The sequence below is a fragment of the Sciurus vulgaris genome (genome assembly GCF_902686455.1).
Source record: "Sciurus vulgaris genome assembly, chromosome: 16".
NCBI classification, from domain to species: domain Eukaryota; kingdom Metazoa; phylum Chordata; class Mammalia; order Rodentia; family Sciuridae; genus Sciurus; species Sciurus vulgaris.
This window is the reverse complement of record NC_136477.1, coordinates 40,041,738-40,054,878: the sequence shown is the minus strand read 5'-3', so window position 1 is coordinate 40,054,878 and position 13,141 is coordinate 40,041,738. Positions and strand designations below refer to the sequence as shown.

The following is a 13,141-nucleotide window of genomic DNA, read 5'->3' as shown; positions in this document are numbered from 1 at the left end:
AGGTAGTGACATTATCTCAGCAATGACTTAAAAGACTTTACCACCTCCCCGCTTATGGAAGTAGCTAGTAATATGGCCCTGATGGGAGAAGGGAGACCTCTGCTATATTTAAGGTTGACTGGTGATGGTTGCTAGGATTAAGAGGTGGCTGTGGAGAGGGGGTTAGAACACTACGACCTGCCTGTTCAGGTGTTGATGAGTACATACGGGAGTCATGGTAAAGGAGCAAGAATGACATCTACATTTGTGGAGTTGGCTGTTGGCTAGAGGATGGTGATGTTTTTACTGATTGGGAGACCCCTGAAATAGGGTGTGTTAGGAGGAAGGTAAGGTGGAAATGATTGCTTTTCAGACATGCTAGGTTTAAGCTGGATTGCCATGAGACATCCAAATGAAGGTGTCTTGTGGAAGTTGATATAGGAAATTGAAATGCAGAGGAATATTTTGAGGTTGAGATATGTGAACATTCAGGAGACCTCACAGGGCGGAGGATCTGGAATGTCTGGCGAATGGCTCTAGCTTACCTGGAAACACAAGATGTCTCGAATGGAGGCTTAGGCACCTATCATTTAGAGGTTTTTACTAGCGGAAGCTGACAAAGGTAGAGGCAGAGAAGGAAAAAGTGTGGTGTTAGAAGGCAGTCAGTGAAAAGTGTTTTGAGGTAAGAGTGATTATCAAGTCTGAAGTGATGCTGTGTGAGACTGAAGACCTGCAGCTAGCCATTGCATTTTACAACTGGAAGTTTGTTGGTGACCTTTACATGACCTGATTTAGGGATGACAAACCTAAGACCTAATTTAGAGATGACAGAAAGGAGGGAATGATTTTCAAGAAAAGATGTTGGTAGTATTCTTCACGGTTAGAAGATTTCATTGTATTTTTCTAGAAAGGTGATTGGGTATTATCATATATATGTGTGTGTGTATATGACAGGACCTCACTAAGTTGCTGAGGCTGGGCTCAAATTTGTAATCCTTTTTTTTGTTTGTTGTAATTAGTTATACATGACACTAGAATGCATTTTGACACATTGTACACAAATGGTTAAACTTGTAATCCTCTTGCGTTGGCCTCTCCAGTCACTGGGATCCCAGCATGTGTCATGACACCTGACTCATTTATACTCCTTTTTTTTTTGGTGGGGGGGTGCTGGATTTGAACCCGGAGCCTTGTACATGCGAGGCAAGCTACCAACTGAGCTATATCCCCAGCCCCTCGTTTATACACTTTCCACATTCCCAGAGTGCTGGGGATTCAAACCCAGGCCTCCAGCATGAGAGGCAGGCACTCTACGAAATGGGCTAAATGGCCTGCACTTCATTTATACACTTTATGGAAGAATTTCTTAATATTGTATATATTTTCTATCTGGGGGGGGTATGTCATTTTCAATGAATTCTTCACAAAGCTTTTATTTTTGTTTCCTTCTCCCCACCAAAAAAAAGTTTAACATACTTAATGAGATCCAAGCCCTTTATCATTAAGGTTAGCATAGTAGTATAGATATTATAGTGTTGGATTTATATATTATATCTTGATGAATTTTTAGTTTGAAAATAACTGAAACAGTACATAAATTGGAAAATCAATGAATTGTTGCTGCCATCTTTAAAAATGTTTTATTTGGATTGAACTTTTGATTTCTGTTCAAACTCGAGGATATACCGGAATGAGTGGGTTCATGTGTTTACTTTTAACACAGAATGTTACTCATCATATTCAGTTTTTTTCTTTCTTTAAAGATTGACTGTTACGGAAATGCTTGACATTGGATATATCTAGAACTCTTAAAACTACTTATAAACCTCGTCTATCTAATTGTCCACTCATCGGGTCATTGATTTGTTTTGGATTATGCCAGGTATTGTTTATCCTGCTTAAAATGAATAGTTGAGGATAGAATTCAGAAATTTGCAGGATTAGGAGTCATTCTAATTCTGAGAGTAACTGGGATCACAAAGGCATTAGATACTGACATAGGAAAGCAAATAGTAGCATGTGGAGTCACAAGGAATTTTGCTTCACAAATAATTTAAATTTCTTCCACTTACAACCTTTCCTCCTCTGTGGGAATACATCTCAATTTTTAAAGGTAATTTGCTGGAATTGGCATTATAAAAATTTATTTCTTAGGAGTCTTTACTAGAACACATTTATTCTAAATAAAAGATCATTGAATTGGTATATATAAAACACCGTAAAAGAAAACATTTGTTTTATTACAAGCACCCAGGAGGATTTCTTATAAACATGAAAGATAACTTTCCTCTTGCCTAAGTAAATATTTCAAAATGAGTGTATGTTAAGTGATTAAAGTACTGTGTGTGCAGAGACTGGCAGTAAAGTTAGCATTATATACTACATGCTAGTATATGAGACTGCTTTGTCTGTGGTTCTTTTTCGGAATGACCCTGTCTGTCAAAGTCTTGATTGCTTAACTTCACTCTTCAGTGGGAATGGTAACCCCCCAGAAGACGTTTCTTCACAACTTAGTATACTGAGATGTCGCACCTCCAAAAAGCAAACATTGTCAGGTGATATGGACTAGTCCTAAAATAAATCACATGTTGAACACAGTTTTTGTTAGAACTAAAATTTGAAGTTGTTTTTAATCCTCTCTGTCCATATTACTGGATTCTATGTACCAGATATAGGAATTTCTGTGAGTTTTACTGTTAATGATTTATATTTACATAGATGTATATTTTGTAGTACCTATAAGTTAAAACACATGGTTGTGGGAAGATAAAAAGCTACGAAGATCTTGGAGCCCAGATTTCATAGCTAGGAAGGACAGAGTGCTCCCTTTTTTGTCTCTCTGTGCCCTATCTTTATGAGCTGTGTATTGATAATGAGTTTGTAAAGAAACACATTCTTTAAAGTGATCTCTTAGAACAGAGAAAAGTAACAGTAATTTTATGCATTTTTTTTCCTCTGGTAACTCATATAGTGTTATACTTTCTTCTTTTTATTTTTCCAGAGCCACTCTTAAAAATCTTTCTATAGTGGTTTTGTTTTAGTCCAACTTCTATTGCTTTCCAAAGATGTAAACCTCCTAGTCTGACAGTAAGAACCCCCACCTCTCTCCCAGCAGTTGTCTTTTTAAAATTTGTTCTTTTTAGATATACATGACCGTAGGATATATTTCGACACATTCATACAAACATGGAGTACATCTTATTCTAATTGTGATCCCAATCTTGTGGTTGTACATGATGTGGAGATTCATTGTGATGTATAGTTGTCTTTGATTCTGAAGCTTCTCTCTACTCTAAGCCCTCTAAAGGAGCACTAGGTTTGAGGATGATAACATTTATTCATTGTCATTTGACCTCAGGTGCATAAAAAGAAATATTATCTTGCTGTTTGAACTGAGTCCAGCCTTAACATACTTAATAACATCACTACTGGCTTCATTTGCATTTTTATTTCTGCTTGAAATATTAGTCAGTTCTGTCCTACATTTCTGGTTTTCTTTCTAACCTTATGTGCTTTCTCCCCTTCCCGCATTAAGAAAAAAATGACTGGCCAGTTTTCTTAGAAATTTCCTATGGACATATTCACTTGAACCAGTTTGTGACACTTGAGTTTTTGAAGAACAGTAAAATTTTGTGTTCCCAGACTGTATATGAATTCTTAAGGGCTTAAACTTTGAAAGTATTATTTGTTCCCCAACAAGTACATACCACACCCAGAAGAATTAGTAATTTTATTCTTTGAATGAGTTTTAAAAACATGTAACATACCAAATACATATAATTTGCATCATGAGAATTGTCTGTACTAACAGCAGATTTTTGTTTGTCCCACTTAAGCCTTATTACTAATTTTGTAAGCATATTGAGCCTTGGCATGGTTATCAGTGACTCAGCTGGGATGGGCAGGGCAGTTTCCTACCTGCCCCACCTCTCTCTCTGCCTGTTTGACTGTGACCCCCGGCTGAGCAATACGAATCATTGACAACACTGCCAATACTTGGGTCTGTTCTGCCCTGACTTACTTCACTGTATTGTGTGGCCCTTTGATTTAAGATACAGCTATATGAATGGGAGGGGTAGAGTGCCTGCCTAGCATCCACAAGGACCTGGGTTCCCTACCCAGCAGTGCAAAAAAAGAGAAAGAGTTAAAACGAGCAGCTACTAACCATGTTCATTCATTCATTCTAACATTTTTTGGACATTTGCTGTTAATCCAGGTGTACCAAAGATATAGCAGTGAAGATAGTGTCCTCACTCTAATGGGATTTTCATGCATACTCAGGCTGGGATCATAAAAGAAACAAATGTGCAAAGGTAATTTCAGATAAGAGTACTGAGAAATTAAAATGGAGTGATGGCATAGGGCATGACTGGGCAGTTTGGGACATTGGTGGCTGTCACTGTGGGGGAGATGGCCCTGATTTGTGACACAAACCCAACCATGAGAAGGGCATGTTAGGCCAACAACACTACTTGTTGACAACAAGTAGAAAGGTGCTAAATGGGGAAGGACAGTGTGGCTGGGCAGAATAAAAGTGGCAAGAGATTAGGTAGGCAGGGGTCAGATTTTCAATTTTAGTAGAAAGCCATGGAAGAACTTTTAAATAAAGGAGTGATGTGCCATCACAAGACTATTTGAAGAATACCTCACATGAAATTTCTAATTCATAAAAGTAGATTATGTAGATACTCTTGTCAATTTTTTTGTATTATGTTTTACTGACATCTTCATGTAGGAGTTGTGTTATTTTTATAGCTGTATGTGTAATATATCTAGAAATTGTACAAAAATTGAAGTCATGCTACCAAAAACTTGTGTCTCAGCCAGCAGTGGGAGGTGTGGCACTCCTTAGCATGTCTTAACGTGATGGTTGGTCGACAGCGTGAATGCTTGGTAATGCATATATAGTGTTCCAGGCCAACAGAAGCAGTTTCCTGGTTGCCTTTGTAGCCTGCTTACCTGTGTTCCTGGCTGTCCACCTGAAGTGAAGGTAGCTGAAGTCTGGCAGTAGGGAACCATCAAGAGCTTAGTCTTCTACCTCTTCAGAGCAGGCACAGCGAATGAGACAGCAGGGAAATTAGGAGAGGTGGGCAGCTCAGAAGCAGTCAGGGAGGCAGCTCGCCTGACTCCCACCAGTTCCTGCTTGGCTACCCCTGATACCTGAAAGATTTAACAGTGCTCTATGAAGCCTCAAATCTGTGTGTTATGACTGTAGAGAGAATGCTTTCTAGTTTCCTTGATTTTGTTGATGCTTTTCTGGAGTGCTAATTTTTCCATAGTTTTTAGTAGTGATAATTGGAATATTTGTCCACAGAGTTGTGAACACAGGTGATAAGGCTAATAAAGATTAGAGTAGTAATGTAATCATTTTGGGGTGTATATTTCAAACTTTAGGTTCTAAAACTTCTGTTACATGCTATAGAAAATGACTTATGACATAAATTGTAACTTCAGCCTTTTTTTTTTTTTTTTTTTTTTTTGGTACCTGGGATTGAACCTAGAGTTGCTAACCCACTGAGTTACATTGGCAGCCTTTGTTTTTATTTATTCATTTATTTATTTATTATTTAATTATTTATTTTATTTTTTTGAGATGGGGTCTTTAAATTGTTGAGGCTGGCCTTGAACTTTTGATCCTCCTGCCTCAGCCTCCCAAGTTGCTGGGATTACAGGTGTACATACATTACTGCACCCAGGTTCTGCAGCATATTTTAATAATCTGTTGCCACAGGTTTGGGGGTTGCACTGATAAGAAATAAATTATTATATCATTTCTTGCATTCCTTACTGAAGGACCAGTTTCTTGTGTGTGTGGTTCCCCCCCTTCCTTAATCTAATCAATAACTAGGAAAAAGACCCTTAGAGAAGATTTTTTTCACTTACCCATCATAGAAAGTTTATACATCTTTCTTTTCTTTTTATTGTTTTTTGGCGGTACTGGGGCTTGAACCCAAGGGTGCTCTACCACTGAGCTGTATCCCCAGACTTTTTTTTTTTTTTTTTCTTTGAGACAGCACCTTGCTAAGTTGCCTAGGCTGGTCTTGAACTTGGGGTCCTCCTGCCTAAGATTCCCAAATTGCTGGGATTACGGGCATGTACCTCTGTTCAGCTTATTCAGAATTCTTAAGGGAACAGTGATTTTGCCAACAAAAAATAACCAGGGTAAAAAAATATGTAATTTATATTTGACTTTGAAATGAATTTTGGTAAAGATGAACAATATGAAATGTGCATATATTCTGGGTATTTACTATATACAAAATTATGAAGGAACAGTAGGAAGCCTGATTTATGTAAGATAATCTGGATCACTCTTTAGACTTATAATTTTTAGATTCTTTTTTGCTTCATAGTCTGTGCTGTGGAGATTTTAAAAATCAAAATTTAATGATAACTAACTTATGAAGTATGTCAACAAGATTGTTGTTCCATTTTACAAAAGAGCAGCTTAAAATGGTTAAGTAGCTTGCCCAAGGTCACTCAGCTTTTAAGTGGTGAAGCTGGTATTTAGTCCCTAGTCTTCAAAGTCTTATGCCTAACCATTATGTTCTACCCTCTCTTGGAGTGCTCTATGAATTGTAGATTTTGCTTCAAGTTATTGCCTATTAAATTTTATTCATATGCAGTCCTGTATTTAAATTTTAAAAGCCAGGCATATTTTACAGCTTAGCCACTGATAGTTTTTCATTAGAGTGGCCATGTACTTCTGCATGTTCTCCAGTGTAGGTTTAATTATCATACTCTTTTGTCTAAAAACTTAAGGCCCCAGATATCCTTGGAATTAAGTGCTCAGAATTCTTTATAATGTACAAATCACCTACAAACTGATCTTCATCCTGGTCAAGTACAGTTACCCCACCCCCACCCCATAATTTACTGTATTCAATCTGCCCTTTTGAATGTTTCCTACCTCCCAGTTTCTATCATTATTCTTGAGAGCTCAGATAAAAATGACTCACTCCAGGAACTGGGGTAATAGCGAGTTCTGGGTTCAAGTCCCAGCACATACACACAAATATATCTACATAACTCTCTCATCTGTGTCCGGTACATTTTATGTATAGTTCTTTACAACGTGTCACATTCAGTTATGGTCATTTGTATTAGTCAGTCTAACCAAATTAGTTCTTGAAAATCTTATTATATATTCATTTATTATGTTTTTGGTACCGGGGATTGAACCCAGGGGTGCTGTACCACTGAACTACATACTCACCCCTTTTTATTTTATTTTGAGACAGGGTCTTGCTAAATTGCCCAGGTTGGTCTTGGACTTGATCCTTTTGCCTCAATACCCTGCTATCCCTGGTTGCTAGGATTATAGGTGTGGACAACTGTACTTGACTGACTTTGTATTTTCTTTCTTTCTTTTTTTTTTTTTTTTGTGGTGCTGGAGATTGAACCCAGGGCCTTGTGCTTGCAATGCAAGCACTATACCAACTGAGCTATATCCCCAGCCCTGTATTTTCTTAATACATGTTTTATGTTGCTAGTTCCTAACCTTAAAAATGAGTAATACGTGGTATGTGCCTTCCTTGGAAGTGAATTGTGTGATAATGATAGTCATATATAAAAGAAAAATTTAGCAGATTTTGTCACTTGGGGAAACATTTGTTTCAAAGACACTTTTAGAAACAGTTACATTAATGAATTTAATTTGGTTTATTTTTGATAAATTGTTTTCCCCAGATTGCTAGATGTAGAAAACCACAGAAGGTTTGAAAGCCATACAGGAGCAGCAAAGAATTACATTTCACAAAGAGGAGAGGAGGGTGTTAGAAAGCAGTGTCAGTTAAAAGCCAGGAGGAGGAGGATTTCTTGAATTTTATAGAAAATTTGTTGTCAGTATAGAGAAAATTATAGGCATAACTGGAGAAATGAGATTGATTTAAGATTCCAAAAGTTTTGTAACAGAAATCTTCAACTTTTGGTAATGTGTTCACAAGCTTACTATTGTTGCATTGTTCAGAACATTTTTTGAAATGTTTTTGGGTAAGGACTTTTATAGCCCATTTATGAGCCACGCATGACCTCATTATTGTGTGGTCATATGATTTTCTTTGCTATAATAACAGCTTGACTTGGGATCTCACAAATGTGAGTTCAAATCTTAATTCTGACTTTCACTAGCACTGTCATACTGGGTAGGTAGGTCCCTTAGCCTCTAGAAACTTTGTTTTCTCATCCACAAATGGGGGCTTTTAATTCCCATCATAGTCTCCTTCAGATGGCAAACATATTTAGGAAAAATCATTTAGGATGATTTTTTTAAACCACGTCTAATCATTCCATTTTCTCCCTTAAAATCTATTTCACATCTCTGAAGCCCATTTAATTACCCTGTATTCCTTCTGTATTCACCTCTAACGTCCCTCCCTCCCTCGTTTCTTTGACGTTCAACTGTACCCTGAACACTCTTTGCTAACTTCTGGCAAAAGGAAAGAAAAAGAAAACAAAAGACTTCCCCCTGTTCTCTTTAATATAAGGAAAACACTTTGAAATTAGAAATCGAATAATTTTTTTTTACTTAAAGTTTTGTTTTATAAATTTTAACAAAAATATTTGGTTAAAATATTCATGTAAAGGAAAAATTTGCTGGGAAGGAAATTTCATTAAATATCACATTAAATTAATTTTTTTTTTTTTTTATATTAGGGATGGATCCCAGGGGCACTTAATCACTGAGCCACATCTCAGCTACCACTCCCCCCCACCTTTTTTTTTTTTTTTTTTTTTTTTTTTTTTTTTTTGAGACAAGGTCTCACTACATTGTTGAGGCTGGTTTTGAATTTGGGATCCTCCTACCTCAGTCTCCCAAACCTCTGGGATTATAGGCCTGGGCCACTGTGCCTGGCAACCATTTACTGTCAGCCTCCTATCCCCTTTTGTGGTGCCTGGGGTCAAACCCAGGGCCTCACACATGTAAAGAAGCATTCTACTACTGAGCCACATCTCCAGCCCCTTAATATTTTGTATGTAAGATTTCTTTAAATATTACCTGGAAGTTTATTAAAAATATCCATAAGTTTTAGGTGCCGGTAAACATGTCTTTTCCTGATAAGTAAGCAGAAAATCAGGCCAGGAACAGTACTTATTTCTTTTTAAGCTTTGTATTGTATGAGGAAGACATTTCAGATATTCAGATTTGGAGATGAGTATGGTGGTGCATTCCGATAATCCTAGTGACTCAAGAGGCTAAACAGAAGGATCTCAAGTTCAAGGCCAGCCTTAACAAATGTATTAAGACCCTATCTTAAGATTAAAAGGACTGAGAATGTATGTAGCTCAGTGGTAAAGCTCTTCTGGGTTCAATTCCCAGTACCCCCAAAGAATCAGTTTTTGTGGGATAGCCATGGGCTGGGGTAGACTGGTATATAACTTCCACCCATTTCTTTCTTTCCTTTTTTTCCCCCCCTTAACTAGGGGTTTCTACCACAGAGCTACATCCCCAGCCCTTTTTATTTTGAGACAGGGTCTCCTTAAGTTGCTGAGGCTGGCCTCTAACTTGTGATGTTCTTGCCTCAGCCTCCTGAGTTGCTGGGATTATGGGCATGTGCCACAGTGCCTGGCTAACTTCTACCCATTTCGTAAAAGCTTTTCAAAAAGAGATGCACAGTTGCTTTTCCTTTAAGTTAGGGAATTTATTTTTAAAAAATTTTTTAAAAATTTAAAAAGTTCATTTTAGTTATATATGGTAGTAGAATATATTTTGACATATACATACATGGAGTATAATTTCCCATTTTTGTAGTTGTGCATGATGTGGAGTTACACTGGTTGTGTATTCATAATATGAACATAGGAAAAGTATATCCCATTTATTCTACTGTCTTTCCCATTCCTATCCCCGCTCCTTACACCCCCTCCCCCATGTAGTCCAGGGAACCCCTGCCCCCACATTGTGAGTCAGTGTCTGCATATCAGAGAGAACATTTGTTCTTTGGTTTTTTGGGATTGGCTTACTTCACTCAGCATGATAGCCTCCAGTTCCATCCATTTACCAGCAATTGCAGTAACTTCATTCTTATGATTGAGTAATATTCCATTGTGTATAAGTACCACTGTTTTAAAAAGTAAAGTAAATTTGTTCTGAGTTTTGATTTTACAATTTAGGGGTATTCCCTGAAATGAAAAAAAAAAAAAAAAAAAAAGTGTAAGGAATTACTGCTATAATTTATAAAGTTTAAGAAAAAAGACAATAGAAAAAAATACTGTACAATGTTTTCATATTTTTCAGTTTTATGTATTGAGTTAGCTCCATCACTTACTTGAAGTAATCTCACATTGAATGTTTAATGCAGTGGTTCTCAACCGTGGCTGCTGGGTTTAAGTAGTGTTTTCAAAAATACAAATAGGAGAAGGTCCCTGCCCCGCTGGAATTCTCTCCAGGGATGTTCACCCATCTACTTTACAACAACACTTAGAAGCCATGGGTAAGAACCAAGGAAACAATGCATATTTTACATATAGTATACTTCTGGTTTCTAATCTCTTTATGAAGTGTCATAAATTATTTATGATAAAAAGCTATTCAATTTTAGAAGTGTTTTTCTACCTTCTTTTAGACTTCAGAAGAAAAATTTCAGGGTGAAGATGAGTATAGCTGCCTCAACTTGTGGGTTATTGTGAAGAACTCTGGAGAATTGAGACTGTTTGGATGTCAGTGTGCAGTTCCGTGAATAATCTACGTAAATCTTGAAATAAAAGATTCATTTCATAGCTTTACACTTGCCTTAGGAAAAAGAAAGGAGGTTAGCTTTGAGTTTTAAGCTATTTCTAATGATCTCTTCAGCTGCTCTTGCTACAGTCTGGTTGTTTTGATAAGAAAGATTTTAGAAAAAAGTGGTACTATTGATGTTAAGATTACTTTTGGCACGGGTGTGGGTGTGCTGGGGATTGAACCCAAGGGCAAGCTAAACATGTACTTTACCACTGATTTTTACCCCCAACTCCCCAAGTTGTTGTTATTATTTATTTCCTGTTAAATAGAACATTTGGAACAAAAAAACATTTAGGATGTAGATGAAATTTTTCAAAACAGCAAGAAGTTAAAGCATTTTAAGAGACTTGTGAATAAATCTTTTAAGCAGTTTTTGTAACTAAAGTAAATACTGATACCTAAAATGAATATCCATTTAATAGGTTATCCATCCATTCATGGAATTTAGGAAATAGCTGATTTAGGATGTTATATAAAAAATACTTTCTCTTTTCTCACAAGTTATTGCATACAAGTTACACACTCATTCACTGAACATCAGAACTCTCCCACATACCATGTGCTGTGGTGGAAGAGAAAAGACTAGGTTTGGGCCTTGTGAGAAGGGAAGAAGAAGAGTCTAAGTAAAAAATTAAGAACTTTAATTGTTCCTCAGAAAACCTGCAAGGTGCTTCAGTGAGGCAACTCTTATCCTTTCTTCAAAAGAATTATATTGGCTTTTCTTGGAAATTTGAGAGCTGAAAGGAAACTTGTATCTAGTTCAGTTCCTCATTTTACAAATGAGAATATTTAGATCTAGGGAAGTGATGTGATTTTGCTGAAATGGCACAGCTGAGGACTGGTATGGTTGGGATAGAACACCAGTCTTATAGTTTTTAACCATGTACAGTCTCTACCCTGCCCCCAAGGCATGTGAAAGTGACATGGCAACCAGAATGATGCCCAGAATTTATTCATTCAGCAGACTTTTCATTGATCTCCTGCTTTATGCTTTCTTTGTGTTAGATGCTGGGATTACTCAAAATGAAGAAGATGAAGCTCTTACTGTTAAGTAGTTCACAGTCTAGTACAATAAGATGGATAATTTAGGAAATGTGTAAACAAGTGTATTGTTTAGCATACTGATTAAGGTGGTAGGTCCTGGGCTGGGGAGATAGCTCAGTTGGTAGATGCTTGCCTTGCAAGCACAAGGCCCCTGGGTTCAATCCCCAGCACCACCAAAAAAAAAAAAAAAAAGAGAGAGAGAGAGAGAGAGATGGCAGGTCCTGATACTAGACTGAATTAAAATCCTAGTCACCATCTAATAGCAATGAAATTTTGAGAGGAAAATAAATCTCTTTCCTTATCTGTAAAATAGGCTCCTCTCAATTTGGAATTGAAAGAATTTGTGATATGTGGTATGTTAAAAATTACAAGCTTCTTGAAGCATTGGACAGTGTTTCTTTAGCTGATTGCTTTAGGTTTTGGCTTTTGTTTTTTAATTAGAGGAGCAGCTTACATTTGAATTGAATAAGAAAGGTTTGTTTAAAAAGTAACATTTTTCCACCCTTTGAGGAACTTTTGACATGCAGAGAATTGAATATTGTGTAGTATGAACTTTGCATAATATGGAGAATTGAGAATTATGAATCTTTATGATGCTATTGAAAATTTCCCTTTCTTTCCACTTGGCTCCTGATCTTAGGATTTAAAAATGTATATGAAACATTTGGAACAGTGCCTGACTCAAAGTAAGCACTTAGTACATAATAACTATCATGACTATTAAAAGAATTTTTTTTAAAAAAGTTATTCTATTTATCTGCTGAAGTTTTACAGACAGGAAGTTGAAGCATAAGGAAGTTGAGTAATTTGCCAAGGATCACACAATTAGGATGATTGGGAATCAGAATTTAAACACAGGTAGTCTGTCTAACTCACTCTGCATTTAGCCCTAGAAGCTGAGCCAGAGTGTGTTCCAAAACATAACACTGATACTAGAGAAACTCAAAATTCTACGCATATCAGGATATTGCACCGCAAAAAGTTGGTGATGTGTTGATGAACTATTTGACAGTATAGTTGCTTTTGTCTGAAGAGAGGAGGAACTGCATTGGGGGATGTTGCCTGCTTCATCCAGGTCCAACTTGCTGCTATTTTTGTTTTTAGCTGTTGGCTCTCATCTCAATTTGGAATTGAAAGGATTTGTGATATGTGGTATGTTAAAAATTACAAGCTTCTTGAAGCATTGGATTCAGTGTTTCTTTAGCTGCTTGCTTTAGGTTTCGGCTTTTGTTTCTTAGAGGAGCAGCTTACATCTGAACTGAGTAAGAAAGGTTTGTTCAAAAAGTAGCATGTTTACCACCCTTTGGGGAATTTTTAACATGTAGATTGTGTAATAGGAACTTTGCATAGAAGACCGAGTCAGGTAATATGGAGAATTGAGAATTTATGAATCTTTAT

General features: G+C 36.8%; 1 protein-coding gene and 1 long non-coding RNA gene across 3 annotated transcripts in view; one reads left to right on the top strand and one right to left on the bottom strand.

Annotated features, from left to right (window-relative positions):
• Positions 1 to 13,141, top strand: part of LOC306646007 (ubiquitin-conjugating enzyme E2 E1) — a 333,994-nt gene that overhangs the window by 15,296 nt on the left and 305,557 nt on the right. The gene's annotated exons all lie outside the window — the stretch shown is intronic.
• On the bottom strand, positions 596 to 8,213 carry LOC306646012. Its single transcript, XR_013759790.1, has 2 exons — positions 1,317 to 8,213; positions 596 to 1,214 (listed from the first exon to the last, which is right to left on the bottom strand). It is a non-coding gene; the product is annotated as an uncharacterized lncRNA (long non-coding RNA).